The sequence below is a fragment of the Pantherophis guttatus genome, chromosome 1, assembly GCF_059756535.1.
Source record: "Pantherophis guttatus breed Tessera chromosome 1, ASM5975653v1, whole genome shotgun sequence".
Classification (NCBI taxonomy): Eukaryota; Metazoa; Chordata; class Lepidosauria; order Squamata; family Colubridae; genus Pantherophis; species Pantherophis guttatus.
The window spans coordinates 273609259-273627051 of record NC_142063.1 but is presented as its reverse complement, the minus strand read 5'-3'; the positions used below and the strand labels follow the sequence as shown (position 1 = coordinate 273627051).

At 38.8% G+C, this 17793-nt stretch overlaps 1 long non-coding RNA gene across 1 annotated transcript; it reads right to left on the bottom strand.

Moving 5' to 3' along the window:
- Nucleotides 1-1813: 1813 nt before the first annotated feature.
- Nucleotides 1814-7199, bottom strand: LOC132712126 (uncharacterized). The gene is made up of 2 exons (XR_009622822.2): nt 6955-7199; nt 1814-4692 (listed from the first exon to the last, which is right to left on the bottom strand). It is a non-coding gene; the product is annotated as an uncharacterized LOC132712126 (long non-coding RNA).
- Between the last annotated feature and the right edge of the window lie 10594 nt (nt 7200-17793).

Sequence of the window (17793 nt, the reverse complement as noted above, 5' to 3'; positions counted from 1 at the left end):
TTTATAGAACATTACTTTATCCTCATTTGGGTCGTAAATCCCCCAGTGGGTTTATTTTATCCTGCCATTCAGAAAATCTGACTGTCAAATGATTACATCTAACAGTGGTTAAGAAAATGAGGATTTTGTGAACTTATGTCCGTTATAAGCTGCACTATGGGTATGAGGTTGATTGAAATTACTCAACCCCCAGCTCCCCAACTTGCAACTCGCAGTTGCAAGTTGACTGCAAAAATAACCTCAGTTCCTGAAGTCGCTTCGTAAGGAACCATTGTCCAGAATGCAACTGGGTGAAGAAAAAGGCAGGCAGGCAGGCAGGAAGAAGGAGGGAGGGAAGGAGGTAGGGACCTAATTGATTAAACATGGTTTTGTTTATTTAGTTCAGGGATGTCAAATTCAAGGCTCCAGGGCTGAATCTGGCCCACGTGGTGTTTAGATCTTGCCCACAGGGCTGCCTGGAAACAGCAAAGCCCTCTGCCAGGGAAAATGGAGCTGTCGCAGCTGAAAACAGATCTTGCAAAGGCCACAGGCAGCACTCCCAAGCTCTGTTTTTGCTGGCAGAAGGTTGCAGGAGGTCATCACAGCCAAAACAGAGCTCAGGAGCCCATTTTTATTGGCAGAGCACTTGGGCCACCACAGGCGCCTCTGACAATCTGGCCACACCCACCATGGCTACGCCCATCCCGGCCCTCCAAGGTCAAACACAACCCTGATGCAGCCCTCAATGAAATCGAGTTTGACATCCCTGATTTAGTTGTTTCAAAAGTCTTAGCAAAAGTCCTAATATTATAAAATCATATGGTCCTCTAGTTCATTTAAAACTTTCTTAAATTAAATTCTTATTTAGTTTTTTTATTATTTTATTTTCTATTTTTTAATCTTTTAAATCTATTTTGGAATGGATTTTACTCAAACTTGTTGCTTGGAAGATATTTTTAAATTTAAAATAATTATAAATCCAAGATTGTTTAAAAAGGGAGGTTGAACCCATTGTCCTTAAAAGCTCTGCTATGTTTGAGAGCTTGAGGGCTCTCCTTGTCTCCCAGTGCCAAACTAACAGGTCAACTGCTGTTCTGTGATCTCCTCAGGAGGTGCAGCTGTCTGGAGCAAAAGTAGATCTCTCATCCTCTCCTTCCATTGAAACAGATTTGTCAGTGGTCCATCAATCTCAGCCATGTCATTGTCTCTGTTCCTGCTGAGAAGTCTTAACTCACCATTGCCTGACATTCATGAAGAGAGTGACCAATGGCCGAGGCACAACATTGTACCTACAATTTCAGTTGCAAAGTAGGACTTCCATTTAGTTTTTTAGCTATGTGCTTTGGTATCTCAGATATTTCCAATTTCTAGTACAGCATCCACAAATCCATGATTTTCATTTTTGCAGGAGTATGATCTTTGCTGCCTATTTTCTCATATAGGTAATTAATTAGACCCTGATGAGCTCCTCTTCAACAGTTTTGTTTAACTTTTAAGCCTACAATATACTGGTACTCCGCATTTTAATTTTATTTCCAGTTTTGTCCCACCAAAGCATTCTTCAAACATCAGTTTCATTTCCAGGTTGTGCTGTTCTCAGAGAACGTTCTTCTCTCCATTAAATCCACTGAAAGAGATTCTGATATTAGTAATATCCCTAAGTAATATATTTTGAGCAAATTAGTAAATTCTAATATGGTTCCACATCTGTCTTGTTTTGATATTATTTTTCCTTAGTACACTGTTATTTATTTACTTAGCATCTTTTACATGGCCAGCCATCTCAGCAAAGTAATTGTGGGATGCATGCAAGGATTAAAAACACACAAAAGGGTATCATTGCTGCTTTTTTTAATTAAAAAGAAAATAAACAATGGTCTAAAGAAACCAAACAAATTATATACAGTAACCTTAGTAACTGGATGCTACATCTGTGTGCTTAATTCAGCCAAAAGTATAGGTCACATGGCAATATAATTTAGAACAGATTTTCATTTGCTTTTGGCAAAGTGCAAAGGGCTGAACTTGTGCCTTTTGGATTCTGGGTTTCTATGAAACTTTGATTGAAATGCCAGAATTTCAGGGCAATGGAAAGATAGCAACAGAGTAGCTGTGGCTGGCGATTACATTTTCATAAAAGTGCTGGGCCTAAGAGAAAGCTGAATTCAATATCCAATAATCTCTCCTCAAGTCAAATTGATCTTTCTGATGAGGTCACCATTTGTTGGCAGAGATAGAGATTAAAGCAGAGGTTAATTTTTAATTTAACAGAATTACAGAATTGGAAGGGACCTTGGAAGTCTTCCATTTCACACAGTGGTTGTCTTCTTAAAAATATCTGGTTTATTTTACTCTCCTTTTCATGATGTAGCTTTGCCTACTCTCTTAACCTGCATGGGTCAGCCTTACAAGATATATCAATCAGGAAACATGAGCAGATGTAGTAATTTACTTTATTGTAAGGGTTCATTAACAGAATTTTGCAAGTCTGAAAGTACTTCTCCACATTCTTGCTGTGGGCTATTTTTATCTGACAGTTCTCTTGGTTGTGTCTGGTTGTCCTATCTCCTAAGGCAGGGGTCAGCAACCCATGGCTCAGGAGCCACATGTGGCTCTTTCATCCCTCTGCTGCGATTCCCTGTCGTCGGTCAGCTCCACAATTGATAGGGCTTTCGGTTAGGACAGGTAGAGGAAAAAGGATGCTGTGCTAGGAGGAAACTCTATGGTGGGGAAACCGGACTTCCGGTCGGCTCCAGAATTGAACGGAGGGCTTCCAGTTAGGACCTTTGTGGCTCTTTGAATATTTAAGGTTGCCGACTCCTGTCTTAAGGTCATTCTCACATACCATTACAATATAGTTCTCTGCATTATTTAGATAACTTGATCTAATCAATTATTTATTTAAAGAAAGATCAAGAAAGTGGTCCTTTATATTCTTACAAATAACTATCTTAGAGCTTGAGACTTCAAAATCACCCGCCTAGGAATATTTCTGGGATGCAAACAGCATGGAGATACAATGTTCTCTGAAGAAAATTAAAAGATATTTGGTATTAGTTATATTTCTTTGGCAGAAATCTGATCTAACAATGCAATAGTTTCCTTCTGTGCTTGGAATTTCCTTAACCCTTTCATGTATACTTGGAACGTGATATTACAGAGAAAGCATCAATGTTTTATAATTTGGGAAAGAAGATTGAATCTTCTCTCCCAAATGATAAAATATTCTTGTATGTCATATTTTTATGAATGTATCCTTTTCTCAGGTTTCAAAGTTCTTCACCTATGTATTATTCAACTTGCCCAACACAGTTTCTGTACTTTAAAGTTGTCTTGATACAACCATGTGCGCTGCATAACTGTTGGGAAGTTGCCTTCCTTTCCCTAAGCTAACTTTCAGAAAAAAAGCCTGTGTGAGCAGATAGATGAAAGAGGAAGTTGGCTATTTCGTATACTTAAATTCTGAAGTTTACCATGATGTGCCTTCTCTGTGTCAGCAACTAATATAATCTTATTAGTGGGGTAAGTAGGAGAAACAATAGAACAAGTCTTTCCGTGAAAGCTTCCGTGAAGCTTGCAAGAATACCAATCCCAAAGAGTAGGTGAAAATTGGCCAATAGGAACACTTTGGAGAGCATTTTATAATATGGATTAACTAAACTTGTCATGCCAGCTGTATTAAAATAACATGTTATGAGAGATGGTTGGATAAGAATGTAAACATACCTCACCTTCATTCTGGATCATTGCAAAACTCTGCACTCTAGAATTTGGGCTATCAGCCCATTGAGATGTTTCTCACAGGACATAATAACAATAAAAAAAAGCCACTAATGGTCTTATGTAATGAAATTGCTGAAGATTTATAAACGCCAAGAAAGTATTCATTAATCATAAGCTTCATAATGATAAGTCATGGCGATGAAAATCTCTATCATCCAGGAAAAGTATCCCACCTAGCAGTAGGGAGCTGACTTCTGAAATATTTAAAACTCTATTGGTGAAACAAGAGAAACAAATTCGTGTTAAAAGACCAATGCAGGAAATAGTAAAATAAATGAATTTGTTTTCTAGATGTCAGAGCAAAACCGGAGGAAAAAAACTACCTTTAAAAGCAACATCAGCAAAAAGTAATATTGCAATGCTATCAGGGAGATGGATCTGTTCAGTATTCTTTATCCAGGCTAAAAATCTCTTGGGGATGGGACATATAACCAAGTTAGGAAAAGTCTGCAAAGCAGGGCTTCTAGAATTTTTTCTAACCCATTTAGCAACAGTGCCCATCAGAGGATTTCCTTCTGTGTAACAAAGGAATATATTGTGTCTGCACAATTTCCCTCCTGTTGCACCTGTGTGTGTGTGTGTGTGTGTGTGCATGTGTGTGTGTTCACACGCACAGCTGAACCTGCCCAGCTGGCTTTCCATACCAGTGTTTCTCAACCTTGGCAACTTGAAGATGGACGGAGTTCAACTCCCAGAATTCCCCAGTCAGCATGGTGAAGTCCACCTGCCTTCAAACTGCTGAGGTTCAGAAACTGTTCCAATGAATGCATTGAGTACATGTTTTTTTCAGCAGCTCTTGGCTGGGTTCATTTCATTTTAAAACTTCCTTTTTCTTTTGCTGGCTCCTGATAACAAAAGTGATCCTCTTCTTTCCATTTTCAGAGAATAATCCTGATGAAAATCAGATAGATTCCAAGACATTCTGACATTCTGTTGGATGGAAAAAGTAAAATGGAATTTTTAAAAAAACAACTCTAAAATGTGATGCAGTTTCACATAGGAAGTATCATGTGGATACTGTGCATTCACTAATTCATTCCATGTTATTTATTTATTCATTTATTTATTTATTTATTTATTTATTTATTTATTTATTTGTTTGTTTGTTTGTTTGTTTGTTTATTGGTTCGATTTATACACTGCCCTTCTCCGGAGACTCAGGGCGGCTTACAATGCGTTAAGCAGTAGCCTTCATACTTTTGTATATAACTGCTTAGTAGGGCTTTCGGGGCCCCCCAAGCGGTGTTCTTTTTTATACAAAGTCAGCTTATTGCCCCCACAATCCGAGTCCTCATTTTACCTACCTCGGAAGGATGGAAGGCTGAGTCAACCTTGAGCCTGGTGAGATTTGAACTTGCAGTAATTGCAGGCAGCTGGTGCTACTTAACAGTACTTTAGTCTGCTGTGCCACCAAGGTTATATATTTTATAAAACAGCGAAAGCTCTAAAAAGGAGATAGTTAACCCAAAACCAGGTCTTGACTAGTTCAGCAATATCCAGTTTCTGTTATGTCATTGTGGGTACAGTATTAATCCTTGAGGAAGGGCAGTGTCATGTTATGTAAACCATACATAGCAGGTATGTGATACTGGGTACACTCAATTTTTTAAAAACATTCTTGTACAAGTTGGCCTGCCTGTAATTAAAAGATGATATTCATTACATTTCCTTCATTGCAACATTTTAACAGGAAATTCCTATGCATGTTTATTCAAAAATAAGTCTGACTACATTCACAATGAGGTTGTCTCTCCATAATGGATGTACAGGACTGCGAACTTAATTACTGCTTTCAGAAATTGTTAGCATAATACATTTCATTTCTTTCCCCAATGGCTTTTTCTGGATGACTCTTCCTATTACCACTCTGTTTTATACACCTCATTCATAGCTTCCACCCCCCCCCACACACACACACTTTTTAATTATTTCCTTACTGCTTTCCTTCCTCACTTTTTATGACTGTTCTGTTTTTCATTACCCACCATAGGTATCTATTCTTGCATTGCATTTTGAAACAGCAATGCAAACTCTATTTATTTGCATTTTGATTGCAATGTTGTATCCAACTACCTAAGGGGCATAGTTTGTTTTTCAACATCTCAATCAATCAATCAATCAATCAATCAATCAGAACAGAGTTGGAAGGGACCTTAGAGGTCTTCTAGTCCAGCCACCTGCTCAAGCAGGAGACCCTATACCATTTCAGACAAGTGATTCTTTTGAATGACAAGTCTCTTCTTTAAAACCCCCAATGATGAAGCACCCACAGCTTCTGAAGGCAAGCTGTTCCACAGGGTTAATTGTCCTCACTGCTAGGAAGTTTCTCCTTAATTCCAGGTTGCTTCTCTCCTTGATTAGTTTTCATCTGTTGTTTCTTTCCAGCACCAGAGGGCAGGACAAGAAACAATGGATGGAAACTAATCAAGGAGAGAAGCAACTTAGAACTAAGGAGAATGCCTTCTTTGTCACTTGACCCTTTGTGGATCGCTAATGCTGCCCACTGGACTTTTTATTCTGATTTCCACCATTTCATGCAGTGCCACAAGTGCCACAATTTTGTGCAATGCTCCTTAACTGCCTCAGTCTTTATTGAAATGCAACTCAGTGGTGAGCAAAGTAAGGTTTTACACCTAGGCAAGAAAAACCAAATGCACAGGTATAGAATAGGTGGTGGTACCTGACTCAATAGCAGTAAATGCAAGAAAGATCTTGGAGTCCTAGTGGACAATCACTTAAATATGAGCCAGCAATGTGCTGCAGCTGTCAAAAAGGCCAATGCAGTCCTAGGCAGAATCAACATAGGAATAGTATCAAGGTCACTGCTTTATACTGCACTAGTAAGATCACACTTGAAATACTACATCCAGATTTGGTCACCATGACCAAACTCTAGAAAGAGTGCAGACAAGGGTAACAAAGATGATTAGGGGACTGGAGGACAAATTGTTCAATAAACAGCTGCGGGAACTGGTAATGTCTAGTCTAATGAAGAGAAGGACTGGGGTGATGTTACAGCAGTCTTTCAATATTTGAAGGGCTGTCATAGAGAGGAGGAGTGCAACCTATTTTCCAAATCATTTGAGGGGAAGACAAGACGTAAAGCATGGAAGCTTAACAAAGAATGATCCAACCTAAAATTAAGGAGAAATTTCCTGACTGTTGGAAAAATTGATCAGTGGACCAGCTTACCTGCAGAAGTTGTGGGTGCTCCATCAATGGAGATTTTTTAAGAAGATATTGGATATCTATTTGTCTGGAATAATATAGGGTCTCCTGCTTGAGCAGGGCGTTGGACCAGAAGACCTCCAAGGTCCCTTCCAACTCTTGTTATTCTATATTCCATTCATGTTCCTCTCCAAAGGTCTCCCATGGTCTCCTAATCTCTTGGATTGTCTTCTCCAGCTTTTCATAATGCTTCTCCCTCAGAATGCTAGTATCCCACCTTACTGCTAGCAATATTTTTTTTCCCATACAATGTCTCTTGAGTCACCTGGAATATAGGTAAACAAGTAAGGTTGCCTGAAGCAGTTTGGTGAAAATAAAGAGGCATTTATTCTATTATTCATCTGAAAAATGAATGAGAGCCTTACATAATAGATCTGTTTGAGTTTACATAATGGATAAATGTTTATATTACTTAGTTTAAACATACAGGGGTATTTGCCTAAGATTGAATTTACAATTGGAAAGAAAATAAACTTCATGTATATCTGATTTCAACAGAACAAAAGAATAACTAACTTCGTCTAAATCTATTCCTTTGAGCAACAAGGGAGAAAGAACTCATTCTGGCATTTTAGCTGTATTTTGGCATTGTTTCAAATCCTAACCTCTCCACTTTGACCATATAACTTATTACTCATTCAGGCTGACCCATTGGAAGAAAACCTGAAGTGTAGCCATGACAAAATTGGGTCATGGCTGGTAGTAACCTTTTTGCCCTTCTCCCATTTTCAGCTTCCTCAACATAAGTCCTGAGATGTGACATGATCAACACAGAGTAAAATTAGTTCCTTCTGTCAAATACCTCACACTAAAAGTGTTCTACTATTTCTGCTCCTCTGTTTTTTAAAATCAGTTTTTTTATGCATTCACAGCTCCTGTACATTGCTGAGTGTTGTATCTTTCAAAGTTGCAATTTTCCAATGTTGAGGTATTTCCCTTTAGTGGGATTCTGTTAAGCAGTAGTGGCTGCATTCCACCTTCCCTTCCCTCCATCTATAGTTTGCACACTGGAGCTGTGACTTACGGGACTACATTTGTTCTCAATTAGAAATGTTTTGCTCTCTCAATGATTTGCAGTGAAGAAGGCTCCATAATACAGTTTCATTTTTTAAAATTAATTTTACAAAAATAATATAGCAATAGCACTTAGACTTATTTATTGCTTCACAGTGCTTTACAGCCCTCTCTAAGTGGTTTACAGAGTCAGCATACTGCCCCCAACAATCTGGGTCCTCATTTTACTGACCTCAGAAGGATGGAAGGCTGAGTCAACCTTGAGCCTGTGAGAATCAAACTGCTGGCAGCCAGCAGTCAGCAGAAATAACTTGCAATACTGCATTCCTACTGTGCCACCATGGGTCTTGTTAAGATGTAAATGCTCACAATGAAAAGGGAGGGAGGAACGGGGGGGGGGGAATCAGGAATTTGTCTTCATGAAGTTACTTTTTTTTTCTTTAATATATTCTTTAATATAAAACAAATCTTGACAAGAATCTCCTTGTTTCGCTTTAATTCAGACTGAGGAAATGAAATGTCACAATGTAGGAAGGATTTAAAAAAAAATTAAATTAGCAAATTTATTGATAACAGATTGAAATCACAAATCATAATTAGATATCGAATAGCCTGAGGGTTACCTAAATTTTGTGTTTTCAGCTCTCAGTTTGATTACATTAATTAATTCTAAAGTTTATTTTCATTTGTCTAAAATCTTGTTCTGTTTCTGAACTCATCCCAAAATTGCTTTGATCATCAGCTTCATACAGGGAAGTTGTCTTACTCTGGTTCTCCAACTAAACTATCGGAGAAATATATATGAGAAATGGAATAAGAAATATAATATGTATATGTTATGTATAATGAGGGTCTTTCAATTTTAGGCTAAATGAAATCAAATTGGAAAACAGAATGGACTAAATCCTCAAACTGAGAATGAGGAAGTATGTTATATGTTTGTTCGATATTAAAAAAAAAAAAACTTGAATGAATTAAATAGATTATGCAATTGACTTATCACCCCGCTTTCTAATCCTAAAAGCCCTGAAGACATTTTCCTACTTGTCAAAGGAAAACTGAGTTGACATTCCATTTAAGAAAAGAAAATAAGAAACTTATATTTTGAGATTTCTGGTCTGTATAGAGTCTCAGATTTGGGATGAAAGGAAAGTTTTATGGAAACCTCAAACAAGTTCAGTATGAAGAGGCTCACAACTTGATTATTTGCTCTCCAGATTACTTTTGTACTATAGTTTGATACAGTGGTGGGTTTCAAATTTTTTTACTACTGGTTCTGGCTTAGTGGATGTGGTATGGCTTGGTGGGCATGGCAGGGGAAGGATACTGTAAAATCTCCATTCCCACCCCACTCCAGGGGAAGGTTACTGCAAAATCCCCATTTCCTCCCAATCAGCTGGGACTCAGGAGGCAGAGAATAGATGGGGCCAGTCAGAATTTTTACTAGCAGTTCTCCGAACTACTCAAAATTTCCACTACAGGTTCTCCAGAACTGGTCCAAACCTGCTGAAACCCACCTCTGATTTGATAGATCCCATTGGCTGCGAAGTCTAGAAAAAGGAAAGCCAACTATGAGGAGGAGATTATTTTGAGGAAAATAGATTTATTGAAATATGTATTTTGGGTCTCAGGTACTTCCAGCCTTAATTAACTAATCAATTGAAAATATTTTTATAGCTACTCATATTGTAACCAAAACTCTGGGTGACCCACAAAACAGTAAAGCAGCAACCCCAACTTCCCCCCAAATAATAACAATTAAAAATAAAAACATAATGGGACCTCAGGGCAGCACTCGTCCACACATCCAGATACCATCTTGCTGGGCTCCTGCTTCCTTCTATGTGGGAAGAGTCAACTCTTCAAGGCCTTCTGAATGTAAGCAGGATGGGGCCTCTCAGGGAAGGCAGTTCCCAAGGGTAGGGGCAGCTATGGAGGAGCTGTGCATTTAAGAGAGCACTTTATAGAAATCTGGGTTGTAGATATACAGACTCATAGTATTGGAAGGGATCTTAAGAGGTCTTCCAGTCCAACCATACCTGCCCAGAGTAGGATTCTTCATGCCGTCCCAAATGGCCTTTGCTTAAAAACCTCCAGTGATGGAGCACTCATAATATCATAAAGGAGGCAATTCCACTATTCCACAGCTGTTAAAAAAAAAAAGGATTTCCTCAGCTAAACTTACACTCACTATTTTTCTCCTATCTTCAGGAGTATGGAGAATAAAACTACAACCTCTTCTCTATGACAGCCCTTCTGGTATTTAGAAACTACTATTATATTGCCCCTCGGCTTTGTCTTATTTAAGCTAAACATATCAATTCCTTAGATGTTCTTCATAAAGTCCAATCTTTGTAGGAGTCTAATCCTTTCACCATCTTTGTCCTTTTTTTTGCATACACTTCCCAGTTCCTCAGTGTCTTTCTTGTATTGTGGTGATCAGAACTGGATGCAATATTTCAGATGTGGTCTAACCAATGCAGCATGGAGCAGAACGACCACTTCTTATGATTTAGACATTAAACATGATACAGCCCAAGATTTTATTTATTTATTTGTTCATTTAAATCCATTTATATGGCCACCCATCTCACAAGTGTGACTCCAGGTACTTAACAAAGTTTTTAATAATAAGATATAAATGCAATATTATACATATTATTTCTTGTCCTTAGGTAAGAAAAATCAGATACACAAGTACAAGACAAGTAATACCAGGGCTCAGAAATAGCAGTCGAGAAAAAGAATCACAAGTTAAGAATGAGCCACCTGTATGGTGTACCTGCTAAAAATACCCCTAATATATGTGATTGTACTGATATATATTAAGGTTTTTTTTAGCAGGTGTACCATATGGATGGCTCATGTTTAATCTGTGATTCTTTTTCTCAACTGCTGTATTTGAACCCTGATACCACCTGTCTTGTACTTGTATATCTGGTTTTTCTCACCTAAGGGCAGAACACTTAGTATTGAATCGCTGTCATCTTTTTACAAACTAAAATCTGTAATAGCTATGCAGGACAAATACGGGCAGTCTTCACTTAATGACTGCCCTATTTCAAAGTTCAAATTTTTAACTTTGTGCAAAGTTGCAACAGTCATGGAGTTGCACTAGTCATGCACTAGTCAAAGATACGACTAGTCCTCACTCTTACAACCATTGCAGCATCCCTGAAGTCATGTGACAGACATTCAGGTGTTTTGTAACTGGCTGATGTTTATGACGATTAGAGTATCCCATGGCCATGTGATTACCATTTGCAAACTTCACAGCAGCTTCCAACAAGCAAAGTCATTTGGGAAGCCAGCAGGAAATCACAAGTCACACTCACTTTATTTATTTATTTGTTTGATTAATTGATTGGTTTCTATGGCTGCCAAGTAATTCATTATGTCTTTCTTAACTCTAGGTGATTCGCCAGAGTAGAAGTGATGTTGTAAGTCCAACATGGTCATGTGATGTTTCACTTAACAACCAACTCACTTAGCAACAGAGTTGCTGGTCCCAGTTGCAGTCATTAAGTAATACATTACTACCTGTAATCTTAAATGTAACATAAGTGTCCTCTATAGGTTTAAAGCAGGGGTGTCAAACTGAAGGCCCGGTGGCCAGATCTGGCGTGCGAGGCCACCCCGGAAATAGTGAAGGACCAGCCTTCAATGCCTCTGCCAGTGAAAACAGAGCTTGTGAGGGCTGCGTGCAGCCCTCCTGAGCTCCATTTTTGCTGGCAGAGGGCTGCAGGAGGCCATTCCAGCTGAAAACAGAGCTCGGGAGCCTGTTTTCGCTGGCAGAGCGCTCAGGCCACCACAGGTGCCCCCCCCGACACAAGTGATGTCATGCTAACCATGTCCAGCCTAGCCACACCCACCCCACCCCCCTGAAGTCAAACACAACCCTGATGTGGCCCTCAATGAAATCGAGTTTTACACCCCTGGTCTAAAGAAACCTGCCTAGCAAATACATTTCCAAAACTAAACTCTTTCTGAAACTAAGCCCAGAACAGGATACAGAACCATTTCCATAGAATCTGAAGTGAAATAAATGGAAGATCACATCAGACATTAAAAAGTAAGAATGGGGACTTGTTCCCCCAAGATGACATGCTGAGCAGTGGGCATTTTTTCTCTCTCCTGCTGACAAACAGCTGATTTCAAAACAAAAGATGGTTATTTGGTGACTTTGCTCCCTAGATTCAAATAGGAGCAACTAAGAATGGCCCAAGATGAACTTCGGATGATTGTGAATCTTGGAAGGAGCAGGATCTTTAAGATCATAATTCTCAGTAACAAGCAATTGGAAGATCAAGTCTTTTACCATCTCTTCCTTTCAGCTGTTCATTTTTTTAAGCATGCCTTGTTTTTAATTGTAGTATTAATATTTTATTTTTTATTTACCGATGAGTTATTTTTTAATCCCTTGCTCAATTTTTTTCTTTGTTCTCTCATTGTTTACTATTGTAAAATATTTGTCAATGCTCAAATAGGCACGATAATATGTGTTTCTGTTTTTGTTGTTTAATTCACATTTTCAATGTTTTGTCAAGTTTTATTTTACTTTTCTAAAAAAAAATTCCCTTTGGAGATTGCATTTTAATTTTCTGTGTAAAAGTGATAAAAAAATGAAGAATGCACAGTTAGATTGCAGTTCTAATGTAAGATCTGATATAACAGTCCATTGATCAAGTGTCTGCTCAGTTAGTGCACCCACACACAGGCTTTACACCTGATCTTCGCCAAAAGGCCAAGAAATAATGTTCAATTAAGGTGATAGTAGGAATACAATTTTAACATTTTCAAAAGCTGTGAGGAAAAATCATCACAGATGGTGCCTCTTCCCTCCATTCCCTAGGCATTCTCAACAGAAATGAACCAGTAATGAAGAGCAACCAGTGCAACTATCTAATTCAGGGGATGTTTTAATTAACAGATTAACAGTGTTGGAAGGGACCTTATAGGTCATCTAGTCTCCCACTCAAGCAGGAGACGTTATACCATTTCTGACAAATGGCAGTCCAATCTCTTCTTCGATGTCTCAAGTGATGAAGCTCCCACAACTTCCGAAGGCAAGCTGTTCCATTGGTTGATTGTTCTCATTGTCAGAAAGTTCCCCCTCATTTCTAAGTTGAATCTCTCCTTGGTCAGTTTCCATCCATTAATCCTTGTCTGGCCTTCAGATGCTTTGGAAAACAGCTTGACCCCCTCCTCTCTGTGGCAGCCCCTCAAATATTGGAACACTACTATCATGTCTCCCCTGGTCCTTCTCTTCACTAGACTAGCCATGCCCAGTTTATGTAACCGTTCTTCATGTTTTAGTCTCCAGTCCCCTAATCACCCTGGTTGCTCTCCTCTGCACTTTTTCTAGAATCTCAACATCTTTTTTATAGTGTGGTGGATGCAGTACTGGATGCAGTACTCTAGATGTGGTCTTACTAGGGCTTTATAGAGTGGTATTAGTACCTCACTTGATCTTGATTGTATCCCTCTGTTAATGCAATTTAGGATTGCATTGGCTTTTTTAGCTGCCGCTGCACACTGCTGGCTCATATTTAGCTGGTTGTCCACGACTCCAAGATCCCTCTCACAGTCACTGCTATTAAGCCTGGTTTCCCCTAGTTTATATTTGTGGTTTTGGTTTTTCTTACCCAAGTGTTGGGGGGGGGAGAAGAAAAAGGGCCCTTTGACCAGGGGTGAAATGCTCCCGGTTCAGACCGGATCACCCGATCCGGTAGCGATGGCAGCAGGTGGTTTGGAGAACCAGTAGCAAAAATCCCTGCCTCCCCCCTCCCATTCCCAGCTGAGCCATGCGATCATCAGAGACTGTTTTTTTTAAATTTTAAAAGCATTTTTTCTATAACCTCTTGGCCGAAAAAATGCTTTATTGACAAATGGACTTGTTTAACAAAAAGAAAACCAACATTCCTCCAATTCCAGATAAATGCAGACTGTCTCGACATTGAGCTAACAATCAACTCAGTAACTCTTCCTTAGAAAGGTCTAAGGGTCACAAAAAGGATTTTTTTTGGTGTGTTTGCTGACAAACCATGAACAGAGTATTATGTTTCACTGAAGGCCACAAAGCTTGACTAAAATTCTGTGGCCCCTTGAAAGAAATTACACAATTAAATTATGAAAGAATAGATATATTTGAAATGTGATAATTAGAATAGAATAGAATAACAGAGTTGGAAGGGACCTTGGCGGTCTTCTAGTCCAACCTGCTGCTTAGGCAGGAAACCCTACACCACTTCAGACAAATGGTTATCCAACATCTTCTTAAAAACTTCCAGTGTTGGAGCATTCACAACTTCTGCAGGCAAGTTGTTCCACTTATTAATTGTTCTAACTGTCAGGAAATTTCTCCTTACTTCTAAGTTGCTTCTCTCCTTGATTAGTTTCCACCCATTGCTTCTTGTTCTACCCTCATGTGCTTTGGAGACTAGCTTGACTCCTTCTTCTTTGTGGCAACCCCTGAGATATTGGAACACTGCTAATTAGTGTAAATATGTACAGAGATAAGGAAGTGTATTAACTATATGACAAAATTTGATGAAAATGTTTAAACCAGAGATGTCACGCTATGTCCACTGTTTTTACTTTGTATTATTAATTAAAAAACTTTTTTTAAAAAAAGAAAGAAATTAGACTGGACATCACTTGCAGAAGAGGTGAGTTTCATATAATTTTACCACCAATTTGCCATGCACCGAAAATGTGAGCGTGCATGGCTTGCATGCTAAATAGGACAGCATAGCACTGGGGCGGGTGGGCACACCCACAGGTCACCACTACTGATTCGCCTGAACCGGTCCAAACCTGCTAAATACCACCACTGATTTGCAGCTAAGTTTATTCTAGATCCAATTGCTCCTTCTTTGCTCCTATTTTGTTATTTTTACACAAACATATACAAACACATGTATACACACCCAGGGAAGCAGACAAGGCTTCCAGGCTAAATGTTGAAAGGACAGGGAAGTTAACTGAAAGGGAAGGAGAAGTGGAAAAAAAAACCCCACAAACAAATTTCTATGGTTGATTTTCTCAATCATCCAGGTCAAGGACCTGTATTTATCTTGAATTGGAGGAACATTTGTTTTTGGGTTTTTTTGATTAAACAAGTCCATTTGTCAATACTATTTGAAGCTAAAAGAATTACTGGAGGAAAATTCCTAATCTGTGCTTTTTCAGGCATAGGACACATACATGTCTTTTCTCTAACTAAAGTTAATTTCTTCGTTTTAGCAAAATCTGTCAATGGAAAGAAAGAAGGAAGGAGGAGGAACAGTGGTGAAATCCAAATTTTTTTACTACCGGTTCTGTGGGTGTGGCTTGGTGGGCGTGGCATGGGAAGGATACTGCAAAATCTCCATTCCCTCCCCACTCCAGGGGAAGGATACTGCAAAATCCCATTCCCTCCCCACTCTGGGGCCATCCAGAAGTGGTATTTGCTGGTTCTCCGAACTACTCAAAATTTCTGCTACTGGTTCTCTGAACTGCTCAAAAGTTCCGCTACCAGTTCTCCAGAACCTGTCAGAACCTGCTGGATTTCACCCCTGAGGAGGAAAGAAGAATGGAAGAGGAGGCAGCTGTAAAAATCCAGATGACCACTAGATGGCAGGATCAGCAATGTCTGGTCCAGGCAGTAACTTGTGTGTTCCTGTTTGTGTGTGTAGGTAGTCCTTGTTAAACAATCACAGTTAGGACCGACAACTTGGTCATTAAGCAAAGCAGTCACTAAGTGAAGCTGTACCTGGGCACATGATTTTACCTCAGCTTTGCTTTGTTTTAAAGATCCGTGAAAGTCTTAAATGCAATAATTGGCCATAAAAAGTTGCATTTTTATCACTGTTATAACCTCAAATGTTCACTAAACAAGGAAGTCACTAAATGAGGGCTACTTATAACTGTGGAAGGTGTAATTAGGGTTTTTTGTACTCTACTATTGGTCTGCTGAAGCAACAACTTCTGACAGGCAGCTTGATTATTCTTTATACTTCAGCATTTCAAGGTCAGCTGAAGTAAAAAATAATAATTACGGCTCAAATATATACTACTTTGGATGAAACAAGGTCTGGAAGTAGTCATACTTTTTGAAAGACTGGTTTATGATTCTGACTTCTCAACAAGATTGCTCATTGTGGAGCTGAAAGCTATAGATATAAGCTTTGTGGAGATATAGGCTTTGTGGAGATATAGCTTGTGGAGATACAAGCTTTGTAGAGATATAGGCTTTGTGGAGTAACCAATGATACTACCATGGATACTGTGTGGTTTTTTTAAAAAGACTGATACAACTTTAAACAAGCTAAGGCCCGTTTCTTCTGGTTGTTTTTATTTCTCAAGTGTTAAGTTTCTTCCAGAATTATATTTGTTTGCCCTCATTTATTCACTATGACAGAGACTTCATCCACTTGTTACCATTTCTTGTGCATTGTTCATTGGTACTACTTTAAGCAGGGCCCTCCAAAGTCCTGGGCTGGTACATAAAAGGATGAGATCAAGAAGCTCTGGAATTGTGCCCAGCTCTTGGCTCTTACTGTGAACCATGAATCCTTTGTCAGCTGACGGGCCCGTCTCTGCAGCCATCTTATTTTTCCTAACACAGAACAATCCAACAGAAATACAGCTGTTTTGTTCCTGAAATCAGGTTAGCCAGATTACTTTGAGGTTCTACTGACAATTTTTTCAGTAGAACTATTTGGATGTGAGCATTGCTTCAAAAGATGTCTATATTCAAAATAAAACATTTAAATAATGCTATGCATGAGTTGCCTGGTTTAAAAAGCCCAGAGATTATACATACATACTTGTGTGTGTATAGGTAGTCATCATTTAGTGACCACAATTGGGACCCACAACTCAGTCATTAAGTGAGCCATTAAGCTCCATGGCTTAGGACCTGGAGATCGCCTTCTGCTAGCGATAGCCTCCCACCGACCAATACGCTCCCACAGAGAGGGACTCCTCAGGGTGTCATCGGTCAAACAATGTCGACTGGCGACCCCCAGGGGGAGAGCCTTCTCTGTGGGGGCACCTTCCCTCTGGAATGAATTGCCCCCGGAGATACGGATGATCCCTAACCTACACGCCTTTTGCCGTGCCCTCAAGACGTTATTGTTCCAACAAGCTGGGCTGGCCTAAACATGAATTTTAATGGTTGTCTTAATTTTTTAATAATATTGGGGCCAAATTATTTAATATATTTTAAATTGTTTTTAAATTTTATGTATATGTGTGTTTTATTGCTGGCTATGCACCACCCTGAGTCCCTCGGGAGAAGGGCGCTATAAAAATTTAAATAATAAATAAATAAATAAATAAATAAATAAATAAATAAATAAATAAATAAATAAATAATAAGTGAAATGGTCACCTAGTGAAACCTCAACTGTGCTTATGACCTTAGTTCAACTGCAGCTATCGGTCATAAAGTTATTTTTTTATCAGAGTCGTAAGTACAAGTGGTTGCTAAATGAGGCAGTTGCTAAATCAGGATTACCTGCTTACGCTGATTAGAAACTATTTGTTTCTTTATATGAAGTTCTGTTCAAATAAATTGGACTTATTTCTCCTTAATATTTAAGATCAGTACAATCATTTTTTTCACAACTTGAATTAACTCTTACGTTAGCTTTTAGCACATTCATTGTCACCAACAATCCATGTAAACTACATGGAAAGCCATTTTTTGAAAGTACCTTTTAATACTCATGTAAAAATTTCAAAATTTATACAGCTGTATGCCCAAGCTACATGATGGAATTTGTAGTTTGAGACATATAAGGT